Here is an 18177-nt window from a genome sequence, read left to right as displayed (position 1 = left end):
ATAATGGTATGTACCCGATAGCATTTGCCATCGTTGAAGTTGAAAATAGAGAGACTTGGATGTGGTTTATGGAATACTTTATTAATGATGTGGAGATTTTAAATGCGGGAAATGGTTGGGTCTTTATTAGTGACAAGAAAAAAGGTCTACTTGATGCTATTGAATAGTTGATGCCTCAAGCGGAACATAGGCATTGTGTTAGACACCTCTACAATAATTTTAAAGGTGTTGGTCACACGGGACTTGCATTGAAGCAAGGTATGTGGGCAGCTTCGAAGTCCACTATTGTTCCTTGGTTTGAAGAAGAAATGGACAAGGTATTAGGGCTGTGTAAAGATGCTCATGACTGGTTGAGAAAAAGGGCTGCAATTCATTGGAGTAGGTCGCATTTTAAAACTGAGGCCAAATGTGATATACTCCTTAACAATCTTTGTGAAGCATTCAATTATGCCATATTGGAAGCAAGAGATAAACCTATCCTAACAATGCTGGAGAGGTTGAGAATGTACTTAATGATGAGGATGGCAAAGCAAAGGGAGTTGAATTGGACACAACCTGTTGGACCAAGAATATTTGGTATTATTGAGAAAAACAGAGAACTGAGTAATAATTGCTATGCTGAATCTTCCATTGGAGGCCATTTCGAGGTCACTCATCTTCATGGAAGAAAATTTTATGTTAATATGGAGGATAGAACTTGCTCATGTAGAAAGTGGGACCTTTATGGTATTCCATGTTCTCATGCAATGACTTGTCTTGGTTGGATGGATGCGAGTCCATATGATTTTGTACATAACCATTACAAGAGGGAGGCTTATGACCGAGCCTTGTTAGAAATAGCAAACTTGAAGAATCACAAACATATAGTTAAGAATCTATACTAGATCAATACATGTAACTAAGATTACTGAAAATCAACAAAATGTAAATTATATGATTAGGATTGAAAGTGCTGTATCAATCCTGAATCTCCAGAAAACAAGAACACAAGAACATTAATGCAAAATCTTACTCGATGCACTTCCATTGTCCATGATAGCCTTCTCCTGATTTCACCCTTATGTTCTCTTAGTATATGAGACTAAAATAAGAACCACACATGCATCAGAAGGGACCAATCTGACATATATATAGCAACTCTGCAAATCAGTTTCATCCATAAAGAAACTGCTGCAATACCTCAACTGCTTATCAAACTTTAACTGCTCTATCAACTGCAACTTAATTTAAATTCAAATACCAGATAAGCTTGTCACAAAATGAAATATTTCATCAGCTTATATCATAGTCTAAACTTAGATTAATTACATATACATGAAATGTATATGCAGAATACAAGTTCTAATCAATGTCTTGTTCCATAAGCAATGCTAGCTTGCTTACAATCTCCCACTGAACTTGACATTGATTTGTAATTGTAGCTGAATGCATATTTATACACTCACATAAGAACTAATCTACTTAAAATGTGCACTGCAAGTTTAGACACTTTGGTTATTTAAATTTGGTAATCTAGATTCTGTCAATGATGTCCAACTACAAGGAACCCAAGAACATCACAGTGAATAAGAATAAACACTAGTGTTCCAAGATCACATTGCAGCAGACTAAAATCACATGAATCTCAGTTACAGCAACAGTATAAACACACCTGTGTTATGAATGCATTCAATTATACACTTGTATGTTTAAATTCCTACCAAAATTTCTAAATTAATAGAAGTAAAGCAAATTATATTCCACTGTAAATTTTATCACAATCTGCATTATATATATTGCCATTCAATAAATTGCAAACTGAAAGTTGTACAACTTGATATTAGTAGATAATTAATTGGATAAAACCTTAATAATATAATTGCATTTTATTGATCATATCACAACTTAAATAACAAAGCTACTAGTCAATACTAACTTGTGAGATAATGCTGATATGTTCCTCAATATCAAATGATGTCTGCAACTCCCATATTTCCAGCATGTTTTACAAACTCAGCCACTGGTAAAGCCTTGGTCAATGGATCTGCCAACTGCTCCTTTGTTCCAATCTTTACAACTTCTATTTCATTATCTCTAACACTTTCTCTCACTGCAAAGTACTTAACATCAATATTTCTAGAACCTGAAGACCTCTTGTTGTTCTTTGAAAAGAAGACTGCTGATGCATTATCACAATAAATCACCATAATGCATGTCCTGTTGCTTCAAAAATAGCAATATACTCAGCTTGAAAAGTTGATGTGGTTGTCAAAGTCTGCTTTGCAGTTTTCCATGAAATAGCTCCACCTGCTAAAAGAAATATATAACCAGATGTAGATTTCAAATCATCCATATCTGATTTGTAAGATGCATCTGTGTAGGCCGCTACTTCAAGTTCTTTCTCATTCAATCTTCTATACACCAGCATATGATTCCTGGTCCTTTTTAAATATCTCACTTTCTTACCTGCTATCCAATGTTCATGGCCTGCATTTGATTGAAATTTTGAAAGCATATTTACTGCAAATGAAATGTCAGGCCTTGTACAAATCTGAGCATACATCAAGCTCCCCACCAATCTTGCATATGGTACATTCTTCATGCTCTCTATTTCCAACATATTCTTTGGACATTGACCCTTGTGCAGCCTATCTCCTTTAGATATTGGTGCATCACCTGATTTGCAGCCTTGCTTCCCAAATCTAAGCAATATCTTGTCCACATAATTTTTCTGAGATATACCTAAAGCATATTGCTTTCTATTTCTAGTTATCTCAATGCCTAGCACATAATGTGCTTCTCCCATATCTTTCATGTCAAACTGACTCAACAAAAAAGCTTTTGTTTCTTTCAACAAACAACTATTGCTGCTTGCAAGTAAAATATCATCAACATACAGAATGAGCAAAATAAAATTGCTCCCACTAGTCTCAAGATAAATACACTCATCCAATTTATTTTCCAAAAAGCCAAATTGAGTGATTACCTTATCAAACTTGAGATACCATTTCCTGGAAGCTTGCTTAAGACCATATATTGATTTCTTGAGCTTGCAAACCTTGCTTTCATCTTCTGCAAAACCATCTGGCTACAACGTATAAATTTCTTCATGCAAATCACCATTCAAAAATGCAGTCTTGACATCCATCTGGTGTAACTCAAGATCAAAGTGTGCTACTAGAGCCATGACAACTCTGAATGCATCTTTGGTTGAAACTGGAGAGAAAGTCTCATTATAGTCAATTCCTTCTTTCTGATTGTAGCCTTTAGCTACTGGTCTTGCTTTAAATCTTTCCACTTTGCAATATGCATCCCTCTTTGTTTTAAACACCCATTTGCATCCAATAGGCTTAGAGTCATGTGGTTTATCAACCAAAATCCATACACCATTCTGAGCCATACTTTGAAGTTCATCCTCCATTGCCAATCTCCATTTTTCACTATTTATTGACTGCATAGCTTCTGCAACTGAAATGGGATCATCTTCATCTTCTAAGTTATCTTCTTCAATTGTCAAGTACAGCTTGTAATCATCTGGTATGGCACATTTCCTGATTCTTGTAGATTTTCTCAAGGCTATAGGTTGAGACATTTCTACATGTGATGCTGCATTTATCTCATCTTGTTGATTAACTTGCTGTCCTTGCACGTCATTATTTTGACTTTGATCATTTTGAGCAACTGTGGCATCATCATTCTCAACACCATTCTGCACTAAATTTTCAACTTGGCGTGCTGCACAGTCAGTTTCTCCATTTTCTGGAATTGGATTCAAATTCACTTCATTTTCTAAAACTGAATTGTTATTGCAGTCCTGGTCTAGGATTGTTGAGGCACTGCAATCCTGGTACACAAACCATTCTTCAAAGGCTTTGTTGCTATCTATGATGCACGGATACGTGATTTTGCCTTCGTATCCCGTATCGATCCGGGAAACGGGTACGATACGCTCGGATACGCTCGGATACGTGTATCCTGATTTGGATACGGTTTGGATACGTCCGTATCCTATTTAGATACGTAAGAATGTAAATAAATCGGATACGTGGGGATAATACTGACTTTTTACCCTGAAAAAAAAAATAGATAAACGGAATCAGCTCCGGCCGGCACCAGCGACGCTGTCTTCCCGATGGATTGGAACTCGGCTCTCCATTTCAGAACGGTCCTCCTTCTCGAGGCGGATATCAGGGAGGGAGAGTTGGGGATCCGGTCCGGGTAGGCTTGGGCTTGGGTGAGATGACGCTGTGGAGAGAGACTTAAGGATGTAGCGGAGGGCGGAGGCGAGGAGGTCGTCTGATCAGTCAGCGTCGGAGATGAGAGGTTTGATCTGAGTATTAAGATAAGGAAGAGGAGGAGAAACTGAGAAAGGACTCAGGAGCACGAGAGGACAAGCCAATGAGCTTGAGAGGCTTGAACCTCAGGTTTTTCTGATGCTTGTGAGAGAGAAGAGAGAGGAGACAGAAACTTGACGGTTTCAGTTTTTCTAGGAGGTAATGGAACATCTACAGTGAGTCAGTGAGTAATGATCACATCATTCACATGTCAGAAGGCACATGCTAAGAACATGGAGCTCAAATTTGTTGGATTTAATTATTATTGACTTATTTATTTTTATTAGATAGATTATTCAAATTTTTTTTCTTCTAATTATATATATATATATATATATATATATATATATATATATATATTTAATTGACGTATCCTTCTCTTACCCGTATCCTATTACATTTAAGATTTGCCGTATCCACGTATCGCATCGCATCGTATCCGGATACCCGTACCCGTATCGGTGCTTCTTAGGTTGCTATTCTGCATTGCTACCATCTCCTTTTCTACATCTTTTCTTGCATTGTTGTCAAACAATTCATCATAAAATGTGGCTCTATGTGACTCCACAATCCTTGTGCTTTTGTTTGGACAATAAAATTTGAAACCTTTTGATTTTTCACAGTAGCCAATAAAATAACCACTTACAGACTGAGAATCAAGCTTTCCATCTGCCACATTATGAACTCTCACCTCTGCATTGCAGCCCCACACATGGAAATGGTTTAAACTAGGCTTGTAACCACACCATAATTTAAAAGGAGTTTTCAGCACAACCTTGCTTGGAGTTCTATTGCAAATATAATTTGCTGTCTTCAATGCTTCTCCCCACAGAAATTTTGGTGATGTAAACCTCACTATCATGTTTCTCACCATGCTAATCAAAGTTCTATTCCTCCTTTCTGACACTCCATTTTGCTGTGGATTATATGGAGTTGTGTATTGTGCCACTATTCCACATTCTTGCAAATACAATGCAAAAGGACCTTTGTGTTGTCCTTGTTCTGTATACCTGCCAAAGTATTCACCTCCCCTATCTGATCTGATAGCCTTAATCAATTTTCCAGATTGTTTTTCAACCTCAGCTTTATAGATTTTGAAAAATTCCAAAGCTTGTGATTTTTCTGAAATCAAGTAGACATAACAATACCTTGAAAAATCATCTATGAAGGTTATGAAATAACAGTTTCCACATATTGTGTTAACTGGAAAAGGGCCACAAATATCTGTATGAATTAATTCAAGCAAATGCTCACTTCTTTTAGAACTTGTTTTTCTAGCATTTGTCATTTTGCCTTTTATACAATCAACACAAGTTTCAAAATCAGTGAAGTCTAAAGTAGGCAAAATGCCTTGTTTCACAAATTCTTGCAATCTTGGTTTAGAAATGTGACCAAGTCTCTTATGCCACAGAAAAGATGATGCATCACAAAATTTTCTTTTGGAACTCGATTTGCTTAAAAGAAAAATTTTCTTGCTGTCATCATTTTCAGCCAAAACATTCTCACAATTTGCACACCAGTAACCATTTATCAAAATAGCATCACCAAAATACTTTGAATTATAATAGAAATTCATAACTTTATTATTACTAGAGAAGCTAAAGCCATTGTTTGCTACAAATTGAGATCCAGAAATCAAGTTCCTACTTATACTTGGAATACAATAGACATTGTTCAATACTAATACATAATTATTCCTAAACTTGAGTTTGACAATTCCTACAGCCTTCACAGCCACCCTTTGGCCACTCCCAGTACACACCCTTGTCTCATTCTTTCTTGGGATTGAAATCTCTGACAATCCCTGTAATGAATTGATAATATGAATAGGGGAACCAGTGTCAAACCACCAAGAATTGTCATGCACATAATCATTTGACTCAAAACTGAAAACAGATTTGGACAAAAAACTACCTTTCTTTTTCAGCCAAGCTTTGAAACCTTCACAATCTTTCTTAAAGTGACCTGGTTTCTTACAAAAGAAACACTTTATGCCACCTGCAGGTCTAATTTTCATTTTATCATGATCAGATTTCACAATGGATTTAGAGGTGCTTACAGTGGTACCAGGTTTGAAGTTCTTGTTGTTGCCAAATTTCTTCTTGTACTTGATTTTGGACATGAGATTCACAGCGACATCAGTTCCTTCTTGCTTCTTCATTTCATCCTCAATTTCCACACACAATGAAATTAACTTATTTACACTCCATTTCTCTTTCGGAGTCTTGTACAATGTCTTGAGTTGGGTATACTCATTTGGCAGTGAGTCTAGAAGCATATATATACATCAGAAAAGAATCATCAATTGCCATATTCAGTGCTCTCAGCCTTGCAGCAATGTCTGAGCCTCTCATTATATATTCCCTCACACTTGTCTTGCCATTATACTTCATTCTTGCAAGAGACCTCACAAGGTTCTGTACTTCAGCTTTGTCAGAAATTTTGAATTTCTCTGCAATAGAATTGAAGAACTCTTTGGCAAATTCTGAATCAGGTATACTGCCCTTTACATTCTCATGCATGCTTTTCTTGATCATGATCAATGCCATCTTGTTATGCTTGTACCATTTGTCATGTTTTTCCCTTGCATCTCTACTAGAACTTTCAGTTAATGCTGCTGGTCGATCCTCCTTTAAAACATGATCATAGTCCAATATCCCCAGATTTAGTTTATGTCTCTTTTCCATTTCTTAAAGTTTGAGCCATTCAAAAGCTCAATTTGATTGATGCTCATTGGAAAGTGCATAGCTGCATGTGAAATGATCAAACAGATTAATCTAGTGCTACTTGATACTAGAACTGATTGACTGTCCCATGAACTTGAATGTAATGTACATATACAACAATATGAACTCATCAATTTCAAGACTCTAACAACCTTTATGGTGTACACATCTCTATTGATATATAAATGTCCATTTACTCAATACACATACCAGATTTAATAACCAAATGTTTGAAACTGCATTTCTTTGGAAATAAACAACAAATTTATTTTAAGTTTCTTAAATCTGTTATCTTCAATGATGAAATATCAGCATCTCTTATCTTATTTACATGTAGCCATTTTGACAGCATACATGGATTTAAGATATATGTAGGTTTGATGCAAATAATCCCTTCCAGTTTATATTATGGCCACTTTGACAGCACACAATATATTTGACATTATACCAGCAATTATATGAACATGCTCATGTGTCAATTCCATTTAAAGATTTGATCACATATGAATAATTATATGTATGTGATGATCATGTGAATTTGATGTTAATTGCATATATCAAGACATTTAGTCATAAACATGTAAATTCATAACATGTCTTAATGAGGATTAAAATTACTGATTTCCCAGAATACATTCTTTCAATGCAGTTAATCTATTTAACATGCTAATGATCTATGTATAGGTGGCTCTGATACCAATTGTTAGAAATAGCAAACTTGAAGAATCACAAACATATAGTTAAGAACCTATACTAGATCAATACATGTAACTAAGATTACTGAAAATCAACAAAATGTAAATTATATGATTAGGATTGAAAGTGCTGTATCAATTCTGAATCTCCAGAAAACAAGAACACAAGAACATTAATGCAAAATCTTACTCGATGCACTTCCATTGTCCATGATAGCCTTCTCCTGATTTCACCCTTATGTTCTCTTAGTATATGGGACTAAAATAAGAACCACACATGCATCAGAAGGGACCAATCTGACATATATATAGCAACTCTGCAAATCAGTTTCATCCATAAAGAAACTGCTGCAATACCTCAACTGCTTATCAAACTTTAACTGCTCTATCAACTGCAACTTAATTTAAATTCAAATACCAGATAAGCTTGTCACAAAATGAAATATTTCATCAGCTTATATCATAGTCTAAACTTAGATTAATTACATATATATGAAATGTATATGCAGAATACAAGTTCTAATCAATGACTTGTTCCATAAGCAATGCTAGTTTGCTTACAAGCTTATGGTTACTTCATTTCCCCAATGTCCAGTCAAGACTTGTAGACTAAAACTGGTGGCATGCCGATTCTTCCACCACTCTATCACAAACAACCAGGAAGGCCCAAAAAGAGAAGAATTTTAGAACCAAATGAGATTCCCAAAGGTACAAAAAGCTACAGAGATATCATGCCCCATCTAAGTGCTCACTTTGTAAAAATGAAGGTCATAATATGAGGACATGTCCTCAGGTATGTATTTTAAGCTTTCATTTGTAGTATTGTACTATAACTTCAATATTAAATAAATTTTTCATGTAGCTTGGTCAACATTAACTTCCTTATGTTCTCAGAGAGGACAAGCACTAGAACCTCCTCCTCATGTTCCAGCGAGCGAAAATATGTACAAGGCAAGTGGAACAGCAAGAGGAAGGGCTAGAGGAACCGTAAGTTTAAAAGCCACTTTGTTTAGTTTAGTGTAAGTAATGACTTTGGTGAATGATTTGAGAAATTGTAGTATCCTTAATTACAGGGCACAAATAGTGGAAGAGGTATTGGAAAGATTTTCCAATTATGACGGAAGAATGACAATTTGGACAAGGAACAAGAGGACGAGTTAGTCAACTAAGTCTATATACTAGCATACTTAACTTATGTTTGTTTGTTTAAATTTTTTATTTATTAATATTTTTTTAATTTTCACTTTTGAATTTGCAATGTACTGTAGGGAAGACATGGTGTTCAATATGTTAGAGTTGGGGGGACTAGAGGAGGAAGAGGCCAATTTGTTGCTCCAATAAGAGAAAGAGGACAGTTTGAAAGCTTTATTGGAAGGTCACAATCTACAAGTTTCGGTACTAGAGGAGGAGGACAAACAATTGCAAGCGCCGGAAGAGGAAGAAGCCAATTCATTGCTCCAACAAGAGGAAAAGGGCAACCTACAAGCTTTGGTAATGGTGGAGGACAAGCTCTTCCAGGTATTGGAAGAGGAAGGGGACAATATGTAAGTTCATTTAATTATTCAAATAACTTTTATTTTGCGTTGAATTATGAGTATGACAAGTTTTGGGTTAACATTGTATGTCAAAAATAAGCTAGTCTTTTGCATTGCGGTATATGCTATGAATCATCCTTAAATTTATGTGGGAACTCTTTTTATTTTTATTTTTTCTTCATTTTTAATAGTGTCAGATAACAATATACTGAATTTTACTTTTATTTTCATACTTTGTTTTCCAGGTCAATCGTGCCACTCGTATAACTCAAGTGGCAATGCATTCTACAATCAGTACTGAAGCTACCGCGTCTCAACCAATTTCTAAAGCTAGAAGTAGTGAATCAAGTACAAGGCATGTTACTCCTGCCAACAGTAACACACATTGGAAGCTATAGAATATAAATCAGTGGTCTCTGTTAAAATTTCAAGTACGTGGTGCATCTATTAGGATATATAATTTAATTGATGAAAGAACAGAACATTGTTTTAGTATTTGTCTTACTATTAGTTGAAGTGTTGATTATGCTTTCCTAGTGAGCTCCACAGGTTTCTACAAGCTGATTATTTGGGTTTTCCAAATTATCGTTTTTCATAGTGGAAGGGTTGGTTTATTTTTATGGATGGAAAAAACAGAAAAGATTTTGTCTTTTAGTTTTATGTTTGTTTGGAAGCGGTCTTGGCCTAGTCCCCCGCTTCTCAATGGTTTTTTTTGTATCTTCTGTATTTTGCAATTTTGTATTCTCTCTCGGCAAGGTTTGGTCTAGCCCCCCTTGTTATGTATCTTTTTTACTTGTTTTTTAATAAATTCGGGTAAGAGTGCTGAGTTAGCTCTTACACCGCTTCCTTAAAAAATAAAAAAAAATAAATAAAAAAAATTATGGAAAACCAATGTGCTATCAAATTTAGCTCTTTAATTTAAGTGAAGGGATTATGTAAAAATTCTAGTATTGTTTTGTGTGAAAGTTAATCATGACTTGAATATTTGGATTTTAGACTTGATTATTTTGGCTGAGATAGCTCGATCTAATTGTAATGAACTATTGAATGATTTATTATTCAATCGCGTTGAGGAACCAACAATTATGGTTTTGGGGAGAGGGAGTATGATTTACAGTTTTAGGGTTGATGTCTTTTCTGTTGGTGTTAAGAGTTAAAAAAAAAAATTACCCTCATTTGTACCTATTGATATTCTTGAACAATTGGTTTGTTTAGTTTTTTTTTTTTTTTGGGTGACAATTGGAAAGACGAAAACGCCCAGCAAGTTAACGGAAAAATTGGATGGAAAATCTAAAAGTTAACGGTAAAGTGTGAATCGGCAAGAGTTAGAAAAGTTAGGGTGTGAAAAATTAAAATTGAAATGTCAGGGGATAAACTGGCAGCTATGGGAAAAGTTAGGGGGTAATTTGGCTATTTTGCCTTTTTTTTTGTTGACCCCAACCTTTCGCATTCTCTCGGGGCCCGCTAGCTAACACAGCATTACAGCTCCTCTCATTGCCACATTTATAATTCGGCAGTTGCACTAATTAAAGCCAGCATTCGAACGCATAACGTGGGAATTCCATATTTTGAACGTTTCCGTGGCGGGATCCAGTGCATCCATTGAACCACTTGCCTTGGTTAACATATTTTCTTTTATTATGACATGGCTTTTTTTTTTATACATTGGAAGCAAAAGCCCAACAAAAAGGGAGCAGTTCATCTCCTAATCTATTTTTTTACCTGAGCTTCCTAAGCCTTGAATTAGATGAAGACACGTGGTTCTAATGTAATGGTCTAGACTTCCTCTTTTTCTTCAGAGCCACCATGTTTCTTTCCTTTATCTCGCTTGTTCTTCTTTCCTTCGATATTCTTCTTCCCCTTCCCTTTCTCTCTCCTGTTCTTCTTTAAGAATGTATTTGGATGAGGGAAAAAACGATGGAATTTAATTGAAAGTTAGGATTTCATAATTCTTAAAAACCAATTCCCTCGTTTGACATTATCAAATTGGAAATTTTAAATTTCTCTGTGGAAAAAAAAAAGTAATTCATTATTTAAATTCTCTACTTCAATTTCTACTAAAATAGGTGTCATTTACGATTTCCTTTGCAATATCCAATTTTCATTTCCAAAACAAGGTTTTTTTCTAGTTTATTTTTTTATTTACACATTTCAAATCCTAAATAGATACAACCAAACAATAGAAATTCCTACGAATTTCATAATTTTCTCATCCAAACGCACCATAAAGAAAGTGTATGTAGTTATTTATAAACGACGATGCAAATGCCACCGTCGTGATCTGCAACAAGATGAGAAGATGGGTTTTCAATTGATTTGTTCTATTGATTTTTTTTCTTTTGGGTAGATGATTTTCTGCGGGTTTTCAAAGTTCAAGTGAGAATATGAACTTGAACCCACCCTTTACATTTGCGACTTGACAATGGAAGGCAATTGAAGTGCTGGAGGGTCAGGTCTTGTAGTGAGAATTTCAATTGGATGACGATGAGAATAGCAACTAGGTCGATCAACTGGAATGGGACAAAGAAAAATTGGGTTTTCTAGAAGGGTTTTTGTTTTCTAGTTTTTGGGTTACCCATCTACATATATACACAACAAAAATTTCTTCGGATATCAAATATCCTGCTTTCCACATACATACGCTTTGAAATTATTAAACACAACATGTCACTGACTAAGTCATTGTTAATTAAGGCCCTGTAGACTGAAAGTTAAACACTGTCCTCATAAAATCAACAAAATTATCCAATGGGGCTAAAAATTAAATCAGTACAAATGTGTGATATAAATATAATCCATAAAATTAACAAAGTTAAAATAACTTTTAATGAATCGGTAAACTTCCAATTATATTGGAGCTCTACAAACTCTTCTTGTCTGAATAAAAAATAAAAAATCCCCACATTCGCTCACTTTTTGTTGTTTCTTTGTGGTCAAGGGCTAGACGCCATCATTGGTGGCCACTCACTTAGTATATAAACCCAAAGCCCAAACCTTCACATTAGGACTCCAAACCTTCACACCTCTCCGAGTCCATACCTTCAGAGTTCAGAGTCAATAGACCGAGTCCGGCGAACCATGAAAACTACCGGCGGCCCCATCCGCTGCCCGTTTTGCTTATATGAGTTAAACGATAGAACCCGCAAGTTGCATGTTTGTACGGCGCCTCAGATATTTTCCGGCAGGAAGAACCAGGTAGATGATGATTTTGAGTCCGACGATTCCCGGAGGCGTTCTCAACAATTGGTCGATCTTGAGAAAGGTCACGGAGCTGGAGATGATAACGTCGGCGAGCACCTGACCGAAAATTCTTGGGGGCATTTCGTTCAGTCCGACGTCGAGAGCTCTGGTACAGATCTATGACATTACAAGCGCAAGCAGAGGCGTCTTCAAGAAGCCGACGATCTGAAGAAAGGGAGAGAGGGAGTCGGTTCTGACGTTCGTAACGGTGGCCAGAGCTCCGGTACCAAAAATGCACACCAAGATCAGAGGCGTCAGGAAGAAAACTTGGATCTTCAGAAAGGTGGTCAAATCCGTGGTAGTGCTAACGCGCCTGCTCGGGGTTTCTTGCAGCGTTTTTGGCCCAAGCCTGGTCGTCTCGTCGATACAGCTTTTGAAGGAGGCACCAACGCCCTGGACGCAACTGGCGTACCTGGCATTGCGGGTACTGATTTCTAATCTCTTCTTTTTCCTGTTTTGTGATTTCTTTTTGTGATTTCTTTAATGGTTGTCTTTTTGGATTGGAGTCTTTGTGTTAGCTGGCATTAATTGGATGCAAAACCTTTCTGGGATAATTTCGGTTAATTGTTTATTCACGTTGGTAGCTCGATGCATTTTCAGTGCTATGGGAATCCAGGAGAGAATATGGTTGCATTAAACAATTGGGTTTTTCTGGTCGTTTTGAAACGGGATTATATTATGTACTGATGATAAATGTAATAGCGTGCTTGAAATAAATCTTTTATACTGGATTTTTTTTATGGAAGATATTCCAATGGCTCAGTTTTGAAGCACCAGAACGAACAAAAGATATCAACTGTAAATCAACTATTCAATGTATTCCTTTCGAGACAATTTCCAGTTTGTTGTCACACTGTTTATGTTTGAGCCATTTGCAGTGGATCTTTTTCTTCATATTGTGCTTGTAATGTATGATTTTTTTTTTGTTTGCAACTTAGAATAATGTATCAGAATGGAATTAGTATCGTGTACCGGCTAGCGCATGTTGTATGTTTTGTTGTTTGTTATGGTATTGTGAGGTACGTGGCTGATGAGGTTTATCAAATGAAGTTTTACTTTCATGTGTGATGGTCCCTCCATCCAATTCAGTGCAAGTGTAACTAGCTAACCAATTTCATTTATAAAGGAGCATCCATGTCATATTCTCAACTCATGTACTATGTAATCAGCAATTAATGTTTTTTTTTTTTTTTATACATGTACAGATGTTACTGTGAATGTTGAGACAAGAAAGCAAATTCTTGACAATGAAAGGAGGGAGGGGAGCACTCAGAAGGAGTCAGGGAGGCAATATAATGAAGAAATGACTATCTTATGGAAGGCTGAGATTGAGAGGACAAAACAGTGGGATACAAGGAGGAAGATGAATGCTAGGAAGACATGGGAGGGGAGCAGGAGCAGTGAGGAGGAGTCAGAGAGGCAGTGTGATGAGATTGAGAGAAGAAAGCAGAGGGATATCAGGAGGAAGATAAATGCTAGGAAGACATGGGAGGGCAGCAGTGAGAGAATCAGAGTGGCAGCATGATGCAGAAGAAATAGCTATTTTAAGGAGGGGTGAAAATGAGAGGAGGAAACAGAGGGATGCAAGGAAGAATAGAAATGCAAGGAAGACATGTGAGAGGCAGCTGGGTTATGAAGTAAGGGCAAAAGGGATCATGGATTGGCTGAATGAGAGTACATAAATGAAGAAGCAATTGGGAAGAATTCGCCGTCAAGAGCTAAATGCAAAGCGAAGGGAGGATATTTTAAATGAGAGGAGGGCACTCACTAGGGCAGACATCAGGAGAGAGTTACGTACAGAGGGAGAGCCTGAAAAAACAGAAGAAAAAGTGGCAGAAGAATATAGAGGACTTACAGGATGAGAGATTGCAGCTCCGGAAACGAAAGGCTTCTGTGAAAATATTGTGGTGGTTGTCCATCATGGTGGATGGGGTTATACTAACATGTGTTGACTTTTATTTGGAAGTGGCGAGAGGCAAACTCTACTGGTTTCTCTTTGCTGGTTATATGTTGTTCTTTTTCCTGTGGTGGCGCCTAATATCAAAGAGGCAACAAAAACTAGAGGGGCCTCCCCAATCAGTAGAGTTCGGAGCTGGATTTGTGAAGATGCTATGCATAGTTGTCCTCAAAGCGGTGCTGCTGGAGAAATTGTTAAAGAAGGACAGTCTTGGCTATCATGGTGTGAAATGCTTATTTTATGTTGGTGCCAGAACATGTAGTTCCTATGCGATGCTTTTAGTTACCCTGGAAAAGCTGGAGAAGGAGGACCAATTGATTACGGAAGGTATGAACAAGCTTATAAGAGAAATAGCAAATGTGGAGCTGGAAATCATCTCAGAAGGCAAATGATAAAGTTCAACTGATGATCAAGTTGCAGCATTACTGGAAAGTCCAACATATTTTCTTATGTACATGAGTTTTTTTGGCACTTGCCTGTTTTGTGTTCAGCTGAATTTTTGAGTTTTATGCAGCTCCTGGATACTGTTTGTCTGCTGAATTTCTCCTTTCTCTGACCACATAATCTGTGATCTCTTCGTGGTACTGTTTTCTCTATTTGCTTCACTGATCTAGTCACTTCTTCATTGTGTGTTTTTGGTTTAAGGTGTGTAATATGGGTTGCTTTATGATTTTGGAGTAATGGGCAGGCTTGATCTGTGATATGAACTGAGTTTTCAGTACAGTATAATCTTTCATGGTAATTGATGTTGGTTAAGTGTCTGATATCAATTGCTTTTGGTTTCAGTATTTGAGGTGTGAAATAATGGAAATTTTTTAAAATTTATTTATTTATTTAATTTTTTTTTGTTTTTTGTTTTTGGGGGGTCCAAAACAGACTCAAAGAAAACAAAAGCTAAGTTATAGAACTACCAAACTTTCCAAAATCTAGGAACTGCACTCAAATCATCAATGAGAATATTGACAACTTGAGGAGAAAGGGTTTGCTTAAAGTTTAAAAGTTTTGTGATAATGGGTGTTGGTTAAGTGTCTGCTAGTGGCAGTTGTTTGTCATGCTGATTCTATTGATTAGGGCCCTTTTGTTTTCAGAAACCTGATTTTTTTGAAAACTTCAATGGATGCTGGTCAAGCGTATGCTAGTGGTAGTTGTTTGACATGCTGATTCTATTGATTAATTTTGTTTGAAGATTTTGAGCCTTTTGGATGATGTCTTTTGTGTGGTGAAAAAAATGGTGAAGACGAATATTGAAATCGTAGAGTACAATTATGCTTTCTGAACCTTGCAGACTAGCCCTGCATTGTTGATGGTTTTGCCATTGCAACCTCATCTTTTTCTTGATCTCAATTCAGTTCCCGCTTTTGATTGTCTTCAACCTCAAACACTTCAAAATCTACCCGCAATCCCAGGAACTCCTGCTTCAATACAACTTTGCCGGCAAAATACCCAGAGCTGCAATGTTGCAGGCACTTTATTTCCATCTCCTCAAAATCAGTTTTAAATAAAATTGTGGACAACAAAGTAACTCCTCACTTTATTTGAGAATATTATGTGTTGATAACTTCTTGCTATATGTATTGACTTGCTTAATGGTTACATAAATTACTTATGGAATAATCGAGTTTTGACCTGAAATTAATTGGATGTTTTTCTGATGATAAATTCTCAGTTTGAAAGCTTAAGGTTGTTGACAAAAGGAGATGCATATTATGAAGAGCAAGTAGGAGCAATGATTGACCAAATGCTTCAACAGGTCCATGTGCTTTGAGAAGGGTAAATTCAAACTTGTATTGCATTTCAGTTGCTCATTGTTATGCATTTATTGGTAGCTGAAATCTATAAAAATTGAATATAAACTTTAGTTAATTGAATATGAACTTGAACTGCATGGATCTTTTAATCTGATAATTCATGTTCACCATATATGGGAGGTGTATTTTGAAACTTTCATTTAGCTGCTTGAACATTTACTGGGTTTACTACTCTTTATTAGTTCTCTGCTCTCTAAAAAACATATATAACACATATATGTATTATGTATATATGTAACATAATATAGGTGTTTGTGTTTACGTATATATATGCTTAGGACCAGAATACTACTCTTTATTCTATGCGTGCTTGTTTCTGTATTGGAATTTTGTGGTCATCTTATATTCTCATGATATAACCTTCAACTAGGATGTGAATCTGTTCTTCCGTGAGTATAGAACCTCCTAGCTACCCATATACACACACACACTCAAGATGTGCTGCTTATGAAAAACTCCAGTACATATGCTTTAACTAGGAATGGAACATCATGTTGAAATGCCTTCATCCTTCCTTGATTATAAAACTTCTTTATGCAGATAAATTTGTGTTGGCTGTATGAGTATTTCTTATTCAATTGCTTTGTTTAGCTTGTGGTAATTTTGAGTGTGCTTTTGTCTAAATGATATTATCCTTGTTTCTCAATAATTTTGGTCTGGAGAATTTGTTCTCAATGATTATTTTCTAGTACATTGTCCTTCCTTCTTTACTTGCTTTCAGTTCTAAAAAGAAAGTACTGAATTTGTGCGATCATGTGTAATTGAGCTGGTGCTAAAATTGATTGATATTATCAAATTGCAGACTCAATCACAGGATGTTGGGTACAAAGCTGCTTCATATATAGATTGTGCAGGAGGGGAAAAGATACAGTTCATGTCATCTCAATCAAGTCAAGCTGGGGTTCTTAGTTTAGTTTATGTTTTCTCCTTTTTCTCCTCTACTGGGTATATTGATTACAACAAGCTGGAGGAGAAGGCAAATGAAATTTGTGTGAATATTTGGGAAATACTTCATTTTCATATCAATTTACTGAATTCATTTTATATATGGTGGGATTTGAATTAATTTTATATAATTTGTAACAATTAGACAACATGCAAGAATGAATGAAAAGAATTGTCCAGGATGTTATATAGCACATGGTAAAAGCTCAATCTGTCGTCGCATAAATATATTTAATTGTTAGTCTTCACATCACACTTTTTGCCAAAAGAGCTATCGTCTGTATACAATAGTCACAATGGATACAAAATAAAAACTGTCGTCTGAATAACAGTCACACAACAGTTATAAACAAAAACGACTTCTGAATTGCAATCACACAACAGATTCTTAAGTTGCCTGTTGTCTGAGTAACATTCACACAACAATTAATGATGTCGACAGCCTGTCGACATGGATGCCGAGTTCTTCAGACGACAGTTCTCTAAATCATGTTTTATCAGACGGCAGCGAGATATACGACAGTCAGCTTTGTATCAGACGACAGTTTTTAGCCGTCGTCTGATTCAATTTTTGTACTAGTGAATAATGTAAGTAATTTGAATATCTATGTATTTTTTAATGAACTCTGCATTACATGTAAGCAACCTTCATTGCTATTTCAGTAGAATGAAGTCATAATTTAATGGTTATAAGTTGTTCACAACAACAAATTCCGCGGCAAAGTGTTCTCAATGGACGAAAGTACCCCTGTAAATTTGCCAGCTGGCAAGCTCTGTAACGGAGCTAACGTCCATATGTACCAATCCTCGGTCGGGCAAAGAACCTCAGGTACCGAAGTGATATTTTTTTAAGTTTAGGTACCAAAAGTTATAAGGAGGCAAAGCTCAGGTACTGTACGGACCATTTTCCCTTAAATATTCAAGGAAAGTAAAAAAATGGGAAATCGTTTGCTTACTA

General features: G+C 36.1%; 1 long non-coding RNA gene across 1 annotated transcript; it reads left to right on the top strand.

Moving 5' to 3' along the window:
- Nucleotides 1-16013: 16013 nt before the first annotated feature.
- On the top strand, nt 16014-17401 carry LOC133717634 (uncharacterized). The gene is made up of 2 exons (XR_009849857.1): nt 16014-16236; nt 17077-17401. It is a non-coding gene; the product is annotated as an uncharacterized LOC133717634 (long non-coding RNA).
- The last annotated feature ends 776 nt before the right edge of the window (nt 17402-18177 follow it).

The sequence above is a fragment of the Rosa rugosa genome, chromosome 6 (assembly GCF_958449725.1).
Source record: "Rosa rugosa chromosome 6, drRosRugo1.1, whole genome shotgun sequence".
NCBI classification, from domain to species: Eukaryota; Viridiplantae; Streptophyta; class Magnoliopsida; order Rosales; family Rosaceae; genus Rosa; species Rosa rugosa.
The sequence above is the reverse complement of the archived record's forward strand: the minus strand, read 5'-3'. Positions and strand labels throughout refer to the sequence as shown.